Source organism: Thermobia domestica, chromosome 2, assembly GCF_964235325.1.
Source record: "Thermobia domestica chromosome 2, izTheDome1.hap1.1, whole genome shotgun sequence".
NCBI classification, from domain to species: domain Eukaryota; kingdom Metazoa; phylum Arthropoda; class Insecta; order Zygentoma; family Lepismatidae; genus Thermobia; species Thermobia domestica.
The window spans coordinates 24717013-24731423 of record NC_137455.1 but is presented as its reverse complement, the minus strand read 5'-3'; the positions used below and the strand labels follow the sequence as shown (position 1 = coordinate 24731423).

The 14411-nt window shown below is 36.7% G+C and overlaps 1 protein-coding gene across 2 annotated transcripts in view; it reads left to right on the top strand.

Moving 5' to 3' along the window:
- LOC145671283 (dipeptidase 1-like) overlaps positions 1 to 14411 on the top strand; it is a 357577-nt gene that overhangs the window by 92900 nt on the left and 250266 nt on the right. Inside the window, exon 2 of one of the 2 annotated variants that reach the window (XM_081740243.1) lies at positions 870 to 1022. The exons of the other annotated variant lie outside the window; for it this stretch is intronic. The gene's annotated coding sequence lies outside the window, so the exon portion shown is untranslated. The remainder of the gene's footprint in view (positions 1 to 869; positions 1023 to 14411) is intronic. 2 annotated transcript variants of the gene reach the window in all.

The window sequence follows — 14411 nt, the reverse complement described above, 5'->3', positions numbered from 1 at the left end:
TTCCCTCCACTTCAAGCTATAAAATTAAATCCTGCATTTTGAGATCAGAAAGTTTATTTCTTCCCTCCACTTCAATCTATAAAAGAAAATCCTGCATTTTGAGATCAGAAAGTTTATTTCTTCCCTCCACTTCAAGCTATAAAAGGAAATCCTGCATTTTAAGATCAGAAAGTTTATTTCTTCCCTCCACTTCAATCTATAAAATTAAATCCTGCATTTTGAGATCAGAAAGTTTATTTCTTCCCTCCACTTCAATCTATAAAAGAAAATCCTGCATTTTGAGATCAGAAAGTTTATTTCTTCCCTCCACTTCAAGCTATAAAAGGAAATCCTGCATTTTAAGATCAGAAAGTTTATTTCTTCCCTCCACTTCAATCTATAAAAGAAAATCCTGCATTTTGAGATCAGAAAGTTTATTTCTTCCCTCCACTTCAAGCTATAAAAGGAAATCCTGCATTTTAAGATCAGAAAGTTTATTTCTTCCCTCCACTTCAATCTATAAAAGAAAATCCTGCATTTTAAGATCAGAAAGTTTATTTCTTCCCTCCACTTCAATCTATAAAAGAAAATCCTGCATTTTAAGATCAGAAAGTTTATTTATTTCTTCTACTTCAAGCTATAAAATGAAATCCTGTATTTTGAGATCAGAAAGTTTATTTATTTCCTCCACTTCAATCTATAAAAGGAAATCTGGCATTTTAAGATCAGAAAGTTTATTTCTTTCCTCCACTTCAATTTATAAAAGGAAATCGTGCATTTTAAGATCAGAACGTTTATTCCTTATATGATAAACATTTCCTCAGAATCTACGTTGAATAAATAATATTATTTATTATCTGTGCTTATACCTTCTTTTAATTTAATTTCAGGTACTGGAGATCAAGTACTTATGACTATTCTACTTCTTGATTCCTCATTAACCACGAGAGGAATTTTGTTCCAAAATTTTAATTGATACAACCTTGATGACCGAACGTCGTGGTCATCGGTTCGCGTGGGGTCTCCGGACTTTACTCCGGGAGGTGAGTACCGTAATGAATAGAAAGGGAAACGTTATTGTGTGTATTTCTTAGCAAGTAAAGGTGGATGAGCCTCAATAGATGGACTCGTTGGAGTAAAATTTCAATCAAATAACACACTATTTCAGCATGCGGTTTGAAACATTATATATTAAACCATAAGCATAACATTGATACGATTTCTATCTGGGAAATTTGTCGCTAGTTGTGAGGGAAGGAAAAGACGTACAAACAAAGGAAATAGGAAACTAATGACATATTTTGACCTTGAAAGAAGAAGAAAGTTTCAGAGAAGAGCAAGGGACAATTTCATCGGTTTATCGTCTTCAATTACCATCATTATAGGTATTTTGAGATTATTGGCAGGTCATTCGCTGCAACTGAGAAGCTTCCATGCTCCACGGTCTTCAGTTAATCTCTTCGTCTTTACGTACGATTTTGATATCGTTCATTAATTGTAGTCTTCTTCGCCCCATCCCTCTTTTTCCTGCCACCATACCCTCTAGCACGTCCCTGTGATGCAGTTTCTTTTTAGCCAATGTCCCAATCATTTTCTCTTCCTCTTCTTAATAATACCTAAAATTGTTCTTTTCCCTCCCACCATTTCTAAAACCCTCTCCTTCGTTTTCCGCTTGATCCAACTAATTCTTTCCATTCTTCTCCACTCTGTGAAGACATACCAAAGGAGATGGAGAAAATGAAACTCTGAGATGCATCTTAAGTTTATAGATGTAAGACAACTGTCATCTAAGATTAGAGAACCAGATTTAGAAAATAATAATAATAATGAAAGCAGTACACTTCGGCAAACTGCCATAATTTGGTAATCCGCCTAAGTGTATTCATTAAGTCATTATCTACCCCAGAGAGGAAAAAGTATCAAGTAGTTTTCCTTTTAAATCATCTATTTATATTTATTTAAGCTTATTCCAATTTTGATATTTACATTATATTTTGGCGTTTAAGAAGAACCACAATCAGGGGATTGTCTTTAACTCATATTTTTCTACGACTGAATTTCTTGTAGATGTGCTAGTCTTTCCTTCAAAACTCGGTTGAGGTCCATACAAGAAATTACTTGTATACTGCATAACTACGAACTCAAAACGAGACGCTTTCCTTTTTTTTTTTTTTTTTTTTTTGAAAAAAAGGTGTCTCGTTTGCATTTTCCTCTAAACACTGGGCAACTTGCTCAAAAGAGAGACAATTCCGTTAAAAATAGAACGCCTCCTCACCCTATTCTACATATGAGTTAGTAGGATGTAATTTTCACACAACATACAATCTCTTCTCCCTCCACCCAGTTCCTCCGACGATGTTAATTACACGTTCGTTAGACGTGCATGGAGGAATAAGCAAGGTGTTAATTATATTAATTTGAGAATTTTTTTATAGTGTCCTTGTGTTTCTGGTTTGTTAACATTACTTATTACGAACTACTACGTTGTTTAGCATCGTCAGTTTAAATGTGTGTGTTTATATATATATATACGAGGTGTGGCAATTAAATAACGAGACGTGTCATAAATGTGATTGTTACAAAGAAAGTTACAATTTACTGTTATCCATTTCAATATACTCCCCCATTTCATCATACGTGCCTTCCATTGTTCAAAGCAATGGTGTAGGTCATCAGATGCCACTCTGTTCAACAACTTTGCCGTTTTTCGTTTCACCTGTTTCACAGACTGAAAATGTGTTTCCTTCAATGCACTTTTCACTTTTGGGAATGGATAAAAGTCACTGGGATGTAGGTCTGGAGAATACGGAGGATGGTCGAGCACAGAAATGCGCTTGGCTGCTAAAAACTGCTTCACAGAAAAGGGAATTTTGGGCAGGCGCATTGTCTTGGTGGTGGATCCATGCATCGTTCTTCCACATATCCGGTCTCTTCTTCCTTGTTCTTTCCCTCAGCTTGATTAGGACTTCTTTGTAGTAGATCTGATTCACCGTTTGAGCCTGAGGCACCCATTCAGTCATGATGATGCCCCTGATATCGTAAAAAAAAAATGAGTATTGCCTTCACTTTCGACTTGCTCATTCATGCTTTTCTCATCCTTGGCGATGTGGGAGTCTTCCAGTGGATGGATTGACGCTTAGTCTCGGGGTCATACTGGAAAGTCCATGTTTCATCACATGTGATGACACGTGTTAGCAAGTCTAGTTCTGCTTTCAGTCGTTCCATGACGTCAGAGCAGATGGTCTTTCGAATGTCTTTTTGTTCCTGAGAGAGTTTTTTCAGGACAATTTTTGCACAAACTTTTGTCATGTTTAAATTGTCATGCAAAATTTGTCTTATTATATCTTTGTTAATATTCGTCATGTCTGCGAACATCCGAATGACCAGACGTCTGTCTTTCCGCACAACTTAATTAATTTTTTTTTGAACATTTTGGTCCGTTCTTGATCTCAACGGGCGGCCGGGCGCTTTCATCATCTTCAACCTCCTCCTTATCTTCTGAAAATCGTTTGTGCCATTCGAAAACTCGCGCACGTAACATAACATGATCAACATACACCTGTTTTGACATTGCACAACATTCCGTCGGTGTTTTGTTTAATTTCACCAGAAATTTGATGTTAATGCGCTGCTCAACTTTACTGTTCACCATGATTACGGCACTACTACAGAACGCTGTCCTCTTCATGCAACCCTGCAAAGGAAAGAAAAACTTTCAGAATCATGGAACAAACAGTGGCTGCTCATGAATGTTCAAAATCAACACATATCATTAGCTACCTTCTCTCCACCATCCTGTGCGACAGGAGGTGGGCAGTCTCGTTATTTAATTGCACACCTCGTATAATACTTGTGTGATTGTATATGTATGTAATGTATTGATAATAAACATAAATAAAACTTCAAAGGTATCCCATAATGAATGCAATTTTTGAAATGTTCGCCATTTCTGTTATAGTAAGTTGACAGCATTGAACGTTCTACGATTTTCATCTGTTGTCTTTGCTGCACTGTCGGACTGACCAAGTTGAGGGCCCTTGGTGAGGGTCCTTAAAGGCCCATATTCACAAGAAAAGTTTCAATAATACTGAGACAATCAAACGTAATCGTAATGTTACTGATATGAGCAGGGACGGATCCAGAATTTTCTGAGAGGGGTTGCACCAATAACTACCGGTACATTTGAATTTTTTTTAAATACCTTTAGGAATCTGTGTGAATGTGGAATTTCACCTAGAAATGCTAAATGTCTGTTCTCGATAAATTCTTTTCCTTCAGCCTTCAGAAAATTGACTTCAACTATTGGTTTTGCAAAAACTTGTCTTTCTTTTAAGCCCAAACGAAAACAATACAGCAGAAATTTTCTGAAAATGTTATTTTCACTGCTAGTGTATATTTACAATGAAGGGGGGTGCACTTGCACTTGCGGAGTCACGTGGAGCATTTTAGTAAAGAACAATTGGAGGCTGTTGGATTGTGTTGGGTTTTCAGGATCTCCATTATCACTGAAATGGCTCCAACGAAGCCTGGACCATACTACACCAAACAACTCATTGTGGGGAATAATCAAGTCACATGTCTCTTATTATTGGTACAGTTCGAAGCATAGAAAATGTTACAAAAAGTTTGAGTCCAACTTAGGAACAAACTTTTGCGCCTTGTGCTTATGCATTCCGAAATACACTTCTCATCGACTAGTTACTTCCGGTATTCAACCCAACCCACCCCCTTCTCCAACTATCCTTGTCTAAACCGGTGTGTGACGTACTCTTTCCATTCAGACGAAAGAAAAAACAGTTTACAAAGGTTTATCGCTCTAAAACCGTCTCTCTCATTCGTTTGTTCTGAAATGCCTTTCTAAAGCCTGAATAAAACAAAACATCACAAAATGATCCCATAGCTTCTTAACACCCTTATTTGCATTCTTTCCCGTCTTCAAAGGCTGCATATAGCGTCAACCTAGGAAGATGCTCCTTGTGAATTCTATGGAAATTGTTAATCATGGCAGTAGGTTTTGTGCTTCCCAGTCTGTAATGCGATCGCAGAGCTCTAACAAGAACTGACAGAAATGAGTGCTATTCATTTCTTGTCAGTAATTGTAAGCAAATGTTGCAGTTGGCGTCAATTGGTCAGGACAGAAGGGTGTCATTGCCCCCTACCTTGACCTTGAGAAATACATATTGTTTGATCAAATGTGTAGTAATATAATAAAAAAGTTCTATCCCAGATCACACCAACTAAACTTTGTGGTGGAGAAACACCGTGAGTATGAATTCTCCCGTTTTCTTCTACTTTTTCATTCAACCATTTCCGTCACTGCTTATCGTCACCGTCTCCTTTATCCTCCCCGCATAATCGTGGGACGAAAAACGTAAAGATTTCATTTCATGTTTTACTAATAAAAAATGTAACTATTATGTCGGCGGAAAATCTCAGTCTCTCCCCCCCCCCCCCCCCCCGAACCCGGGCAAAGTATAATATGAGGCTGCCTTTAACAACTAACCTATATAGTTACGATAGCACATTGCTAGAGCGCTTACATTTGGTTTCAAAAGTCGAAGGTTTGAAATCGCCAGAAATCGATCGTTCTAGCAATTTCGATGTCGAATGTGAGAGGACGAGCAAACACAGCAAAAGTGGTGATACTCTGGTGAAAGTTGATAAGACCGGCGTGTAGGAAATCGCCAGTAAAATGTGTCAGTAAACAGAGTTAAACTATTTGGAGAAAGTTGGTTTACAAAAAGCAGCTTGACATTATGTGCCACATGATATGACTGAAAAACATTTACTGCAACGAATTTATATCTGTTAATCTCTACTAAAATAAATGAACTCGAGCCGTTTCTGATGCGATTGATTATGACAGATGGAAAGAGGATGACCTACCACGGCAATATGCGGAGGGTCGAAGTGAGGAAAAACTTCAAAAGTCTTTGACAATGCTCACACTGACGCTTATAAAGGTTATGCTGTGGCGTTTGTTTAGATTGGAATTCCATCGTGGATCAAAAGCTTCTGCCACCAGACAGAACAATAGATTTGTACCTGTAGTATCGAGAATTAACGCGTGTGCACCTGGCAACTCAAAAGAAACGGCCATAACAGGCCAACAAAAAGAGTGCCGTATAACAACGTCAGACCACATAGAAGTATGTCTTTAACAACTCGTCTGGAATTGAGAGAAATTAGCTGCGAGATTTTAATGCTTTCACTATATAGCTCGTACCTGGAACCGTGAAATTTCATTTGTTTTGGCCTCTGCAGAATTTTCTGAATGGTGTTAGCTTAGTTTCAAATGAGAAGGTTTTTAATATTATTATCAGAAACTACGGAAGCTTTATAGCGACGAGATTATGGTGTTACCGGAAAAATGGAAGATCAGAGGCGTATCGACGGAGGCGTCCACCGGGTCTAACCCCCCCCCTCCCCAAGCTTTGTAACTGAACATATACTTGTACACTTTCTCAATAAAACTGTATTTGTTTAACAGAGAAATAATTGATGTAGCATCAAAATTTGACCTTACATTTCATGTATACTGTTTCTCCTATGAAAACAATCAAATTTTATTATCTTTTTTTTCAGAAAATATAGTTGGAGGTATTTTACAATATTATTTATCGTCTTTTCGGGTGCAGGATAATATCTGTTTAACATAACATAGAGGTAGTGGCTTGAAGTATTGAAACCCCCCCCCCTCAAAACTTTGACTCCTCCTAACAAAAATTTCTAAATGCGCACCTACAGAATATCATCGACCAAAGTGCGTGGTTTCGTAATGCTTTTAAAAAAAATAACAATACGTATCTTCATGGCCGGATCCAGGATTGTCTGAGGGAGGGTACACCAATATCTACCAAAATAACCAATCACACTGAAACTCTTCAAAGTGACGTGCGACAATATTCTTTACCCCTGAGAACTGATCTATAGAACGGGGGAAGGGGGAGTATTTTAAAGAGGATCGCAAGTGTTACGCAGGAAAAAATGTCCTCTCCTCCTGGTTGCTGTTTTCTTCCGTACTTGAGAAATGTGTTCTTATTTTGCTTGCTAAATCCTTTTCCTTCAACCTTTAGAAAATTAAGTTAAAACTATTGTTTGTGCAAAGCTCTGCCCCAAGCGGAAACATGATGGAAGACAGTTTCGGAAAGTGTTGCTATTTTCACTGGAAGCTTCTTATTTTAGATAATGTATATTTACAACGAAGGGGGGAGGGGTAAACTTGCTCCTTTGCCTCCCCTAAATCCGACCCTGCATATCTTCTTAATTTTGACTTTCAATGGCTCAATACTTTTTAGACAACCTCTTAGAAATTTAAATGTAAAAGTTAATTTGTACTTTTAGGCTGTATCACATTATTAACCATGCTAGGAATATACTACTCGTCGTACTCTCGACGTGCTACTGCCATAATAAAGAGCATAATGAATGTATGCTTAAGTATCAGTTTCATCTCTAAAAAAACATCTTTCTACTATATAGTATAGCATCAATTATTAGGTTTACAAAGAAATTTACTTTCCTGTATTTTCGCTAAAAAAAAAAAAAAAAAAAAATACACCTGAACGTTTAGTTTTTCAAGTATATCACTTTACACGCCTCATTAAATTCTATCGTTCGAAATATGTTTAACTTTTGGACTTTTTATTCATTAAAAGGTAATAATATTGTAGCAGTAAAGTAATTATGAAAATTACAGTTAACATGTTAAACATAATTAAAAGAAATTTTACTTCAGTGACGCATGAGTATATATATATATAAAATAAGGAAAATTTAAGAATATGAAATTATTTCGTTAAAGAGTTATATGTTTGCAACAAATGTAACGTGTCATTTGACTGTATTTCTTTACGTAAATGTTAATGCGAAACCATACGAGCGAACGATTTCTTTCTTTTTCTTCTTCCTTATTATTATTATTATTATTATTATTATTATTATTATTATTTGAATTTCGCAGTGAGACTTTAAAAAATGCATTTCTAGTACTACACACAATAACTTTTGAACGGACGCGTATTTTCATTCATTTATTTATTTATTTTTACAATAGATAGCTATATAAAGCAATTACATCGGCCGAGCTCGTTAATGGAGTCAAGTTGTTCACACATTAATGAATATCGAATATTTAAACGAGGGATATCTCTTGCCCATATTCCATGCATGTGCTCAAATTTTTAAATTCAATTTCTTCCAATTAATAGCTGAGGGATTATCTCTGCCGATTTCGTTAATGGAATCAACCGGTTCATATATTAAAAGCTACCGACAACTTTAACAGTAGTTATCACTAGTCCATACATATACTTGAAATTTCGAATTTCATTTCTTGAAATAAATATCTAGAGATTATCTCGGCCGATTTCCTTAATAGAATAATTTTTTTCACGTATTAACGGCTAATAGCAACTTTAACAGTAGTTACCATTAGCCCATATCCAATACATGTACTCGAACTTTAGAATTTCAATTCTTGCAATAGATAGCTAGAAAGGTTATCTCGGCCAATTGCGTTAATATAGTCAATCCGTTAACATTTGAACGGGTAGCGTTGACTATCCATATGCCATAGATAGAAATATTTCGGGTGATCTTCTCTATTGTCTTCGCCAGATTTTATTGCCACTGTCATTATTCTTAATCTTATTATTAAAGTGTTCTTAACATTGAAAAAAGAAAAAAACAGTTGCCCTCCCGAAACCTTCAATTTGTATCTAAATTTCCTACACGACAGCGACATATATTGGCGTCAGGTAGGAGGCAGCACAACTAGCGACAATTATTAAGAGCGCGACTGACAGTCTGCGCGCCTTAGTATTATAATAAGGTTTGAAAACATGATATTCATTTCTACAATAATATCATTATTTGCCGTTCTTAAATCTTATATAAGGAACTTCTAAGCTTTTCGCGAGAAGTTTTAAGTATTCGGTCAGCACTTTGTACTTAGATTGATAAAGTGACAACAATGAGTGGACTACCTTCTCTTGTTATAGTGAAACATAACTTCCTTTCATCTAGTTTCCAGCGTTCACCTCTGGTGCTTGGGGTCCCGGGTTCAAACCATGCTCCCGCCAAGTGAGCTTTGTGGTGGACAAACACTGTGTGCGTGGGTTTTCTCGGGGTTCTCCCGTTTCCTCCCACTTTCTTCATTCCACCATTTAATTCATCTCTCATCATCACCGTCTCCTTTAGCCTAACCGGCATAATCGTGGGACGTAAAACTTAAAGATTTCATTTCATTTCATTTTTTCATCTAGTTTCCCGGAGGTCTGTACAGCTTTAGTGTTGTTGCTGACTATTCTTATTACAAATGCCAGATTTAATAATAAAATAATGAGGAGCACGGTAGCTAAAAAAAAAAAAAAAAGTTGAAATGAAATGATTAAAAGTTAATTCACATATACAGAGTGTTTCAAAACAACACCGATAACGTTTGGGAGGTGATTACTGACACCAAGATAAGATTAAAAGTATAGACCAACCTGGATGCACAAATCCTTCCTTTCAGAGTTACAGGCTGCTGAAAACATGAAAAAATGTACCTTAAAGGTCGATAGCTCCAAAAGTGTTGAATCTACTGTAGTCGAGTCAAAACTTGAGTTAGAAACTAGTATGAGCTCCATCCAAATATTCAGGTTCCAGAATCATGTGGTACTTTTGCAACAATTTTTATAAAGGTACTTGGTAAGTACTTCAAATTATAAGCGTAGCCCAACTCCCTCTATAAAAATTGTTGCGTGATTACCGCAGGTTTCTGAAACATGAATTTTTAGATAGGGCACATTTAAGTTGCTAAGTGAAATCTTGACCCGACTACGGTAGGTCCCATAGTTTTGGAGCTATGGTCCTTTAAGGTTCATTTTTTATTTTCATGTTTTCGGCAGCCTATAACTCCGGAGGGAAGCATTTGTGCATCCAGGCTGATCTATACTTTTTGTCTTATCTTGGTGAGAGGAATCACCTCCCAAACGTTGTCGGTGTTGTTTTGAAACACCCTGTAGTGTGCCATTCCCATACCGTGTCCTGATAGGCTGCCTTGAAGAAAAACGAGTACGGTTGTGGCTCGTCGGCCGCGATCCTTCGGTTCTCTTCGGAGCACACGAAGCGACACGAAATTTTCCTCCTTGCAATCCAGCTTGGGAAATGATGTAGAACGTAGTAATGGCACGGCACAGCACGGTATGGTGTGTGTGGAAAGTCGGACGAAGCATGGCAGGTGGACGACATGGGCACGGCACCCTATGTGTAAATCAGCCTTAAAATTTCTTCCTATCGATAAGTCCATGGCTATGAAGTTGGACTTCGAAGAACTAGTAGATAACCGTACCGAACTCAGAACAAGAAGGAAGGAATTTTAAAATACAGGAGGTCACCACAAGATTTGCAAAAGACATGTATGATCTTTTCTGTTAGTAACAATAATAGTGGTAGTAGTAGTTTTTTTGTATTTTCAGTTGAGGGATTTCAATGCTTTACTCATGTTCGAATTCAATCTTAGAGAATAGAAAGAGTCGTAAAGAATCGCAGAACCGTGCTTGTGCATATTTTAATGAATCTTGGGTAATTATACGAATTTTGCTTTTAAAAATAATTTACCTAAAGTTAGGAAAGTTTACTTTGTTGTCCTGACTGATTTTATCGTTACAAAATAGGTCCACTATGAAACGAGAAGTGAAGAACAGATCAGAATTCATGAAAATTAGGAAATCTCTGGGGAAAAATTATCACTACTCAGTAAAGTTTATTTTAAGATGAGTCAAACTGACCCTATAAATATTTTCAATTCCAAGTAGCGGATATAATGGAAAGGCATCAAAATAAATTTTACCATATTGCATCAAAATCTTGTACATTTCCTAAAATTATCCCATAAAATATTTTATTACGGTTTGTATATATATATTTTTTCCATGTTGCTATGGAATTTATCGCTTTTACACTTTCGTAACTAGTTTTAATCTCAAAACAATAAATATGATTGGCATATCGGTGTATTATGGAAAATAGACATCTTCGTTTTTTTCTTTCTTTTTCGTTTGCTCTCGCCTTCGGTGCGAGCGGTTCTGGGTTCGATTCCCGTTGGGCACTCGGTCGAAAAAGTATAAAGCGCTTTTTCAGGCCAGCCACTCTGAATGAAATTTTCCTGGGTTTTCCTCATTCACACCAGGCAGAAGCCGGGATGGTACCTTACATACAGGTCCTAGGCCGATTCCTTCCTTCCCTTTCCTCATATAGTGTGCTCGCCGAAGGACGTCATCCCTCAAACATGACAGGCTAAATGGCCTTAGATGCCGAAAGCCCAGAAATCTAAATTCCAAATCCTAAAATCTTTTTTTCTTTTCTGTACAAAAGTATTCTGTAATATAAGTATTTGTATCTATTTAATGATAATAATTGTCATTAAGTACTTTCTTGAATTTCGAATTTCACTTCTTTTGTCCTCGATTCTATTTATTCTCTTTGATTGATTTTAGCCTTCCTTTCAGCAGCGAGGCCAAATGAGAATCGAGGCTCTACAACTTAACGTGAGATCCGAACCAATTAGCTCCAGCTGGGAATCGAACCCGGGTCTCCGACGTTAAAGGCGCGTACGCTAACCGCTTAGCCACGAAGGAGCTCCTTTTGTTCTCTTATTTTTCGTGCATTTAAATCCAAAATAATCAATGAATACTGTCGTTCATCTTACTTCATAAATTCTTAATGAATGTCCGTAATCAGGGATATACAGTACAAGGCCTTCTTAGTATCAATTCTAAGTAAATGTCGGAAATCTGGAATGTTTAACACTTACAAGATAACCATATTTGATAAATTGTCAGACAATGTTTAGAATTTGGGATATACATTACACTTGCTAGACTATTCTATCTCTTAAATTCCTAGTCAATGTCCGAAATTTGTGATATAACATTTACATAGGCTTCCTATTATAAATTCAAAGCAAATGTCCGAAATATGGGGTGTATTACACTTACAAGATAACCATATTTCAGGCAATGTCCAGAATTTGGGATATACGTTAAACTTGCTAGGCCATTCTACCTCTTAAATTCTTAGTCAATGTCCGAAATCTGGGATACAACATTTACAAAGCCTTCCTACTATAAATTCAAGGCAAATGCCAAGAATTTTGATATATTAACTCGTTCGCTGTCACTTGACGCCATATAGCGTCATTCATACCTATTGCTGTGTGTCATTGGCGCTATTTGGCTTCGAGAGGTAGTTCTCATCGTAGAAATTTTCAGTAAAGTGGTACGTAGATGTCTGCACGGGCTCGGAATTTATAATGTTAGGCTCGACTCGACTCCGAAATATGTTTTAGCATTTAGGCCCGAGCCCAGCCCGAGATCATCTGATAATCAAATGAGCCCGAAGTAAGCCCGAATTACAGAAACTTAATAATTAACGAAAAATTATATTTTTATTTACAGCAATTTGAGGTTTAATTTTGCAGTTGTGTTTTAAAAGTTCTCCATGAAGAACGGTCCAACAAGTATCGTTGTAAAGTATATTTACAAAGTTAGGCCCGTAAAGGCTCGAGAAATATGGCTGTATATTTAAAAATTTACTGCCCGAGCCCGGCCCGAACCCGAAGTGGCATCTGCTTTGTAGGCCGGAGTCCGGCACGCGGGCTGGCTTATTCCCGCGGGCTCAGCCGGAGCCCGTGCAGATTTCTAGTGGCACGCAGGTATAGAGTTTTTATACTCTGGTGGCACACAGTGTTGGAATAATCATTTTCTGTAGTGTGCTTGGTTTCCGCTAGATGTAGCTAGTTTGTTGCAAAAGTGTAGGTCACACATTGGGTTGGGTGGGGTACTGAAATCAAGCTGTCAGCCAAGAGGCGCGGTGGCTCAGTGGTAGAGAGTTCACCTCCAGGGTTTGGGTGTCCCTCGTTCGATCACAGCTCACGCCGTGTGGACTTTGTGGTGGACAAACACCGCGCTCGTAGGTTTTCTCGGGGTTGTCCCGTTTCCTCCCACTATCTTCATTCCACCATTTCATTCATTTCTCATCCTCACAGTCTACTTTAGCCTAACAGGCATAACCGTGGGATGTAAAACTTAAAGAGAGAAAGTGTTCAAGGTGGCAGCGAAAGAGTTAAACTTGAGAATGCATCCTAATACAAGAATTCTTAGTCAATGATCGAAATCTTGGATTTATAACACAACACAAAGATATTTCATGACTTTTATCCAATATGGCAGCACTACTTATAATTATCAGGTCCAAATTCTTTAATTTTTAGTTAAATAATCGAAACTAAAAAATATTGCTTATAAGGTTATAACATTTCATAATTTCTTTACCATACTTACATCTAGTACTTACAAGGTCTCTGCATTTCATAATCCTTAGTAAATTTGGTTGGCAGTAGGAACCTACTAATAACATCTACAGGAGAATAAGCCCAACAACAGTGATACCATTCATCTACGTTACAAATAGATAATCATCTACCTTAGTTAAGGCTATTAGTAGAATACTGCACAGGGTAATAAGCATAATTACACTGTAATTTCAGGTAATCACCCATTGTCTTGCCATGCATATTCACTCTTGGAAGCTATTTAGAGAATAAAATAATTTTAGGTGTAATTACTAACAGTTAATGATTATAATCTATTTGCTTAGCATACACTTGAATGTATGTTTAAAAGATCATTCACAAACATTACAGTCTTCGTCAGTTCAAATACTCAGAAATGATGTTTTGTTTTAATAACCTGTTTATGGTGATTATTGTTTACTTACCAAAAACATAATTTCTAAGTGTTTTCTCCTGGATAAATAAATAAATAAAAATATAGTGTTTTCTTTGAAAATTAATGCATGTTCTCCATAACTACGCATGATAAAAGCATCGTTGTAAATGCATCTACTTTTGTGTTCAATTAAGCGCATTTTCTCAAGAAAGAACGTTATGCATTTGGAACCACAAAAAAAAAAAAAAAGTCAGAAGACTTGGAAGAGAAGAGAAAAATTAGAAGAGCAGAGAAGATGAAAGAAAAATAAACTTATCCTAAAGAAGACTAGACAAGGAGTTGATCAGTAAACTCATGAGAAAATAAGAAAAGTTTCGGGTGTCAAGAGTATATATATAAAAGAAATGCCTTTGAGAAATGCTTTTATGTGCGGCATATCTAATAAGCTTCCTTTGAGAAAATTATTTATTTACGGTACACCTAATAGGTCTTCAGTCTCTCGGGACAGCATAACAAGTAAACAAGGTTTTTCTTTCTAAATGCGAAGAAGGCTCTTTCCTCTTAAGTGTACGATAGTAAAACAAGACGAAACGTTTCTTATGAATATTAATAAGGGATATGGTGCCTTTAAATATTATCAGCACATAAAAAAAGTGTGTCTGTATTTGAAATTCTTGCAATGACAGTACTAAAGTAGTAGTAGTTGTTTATTTGTTG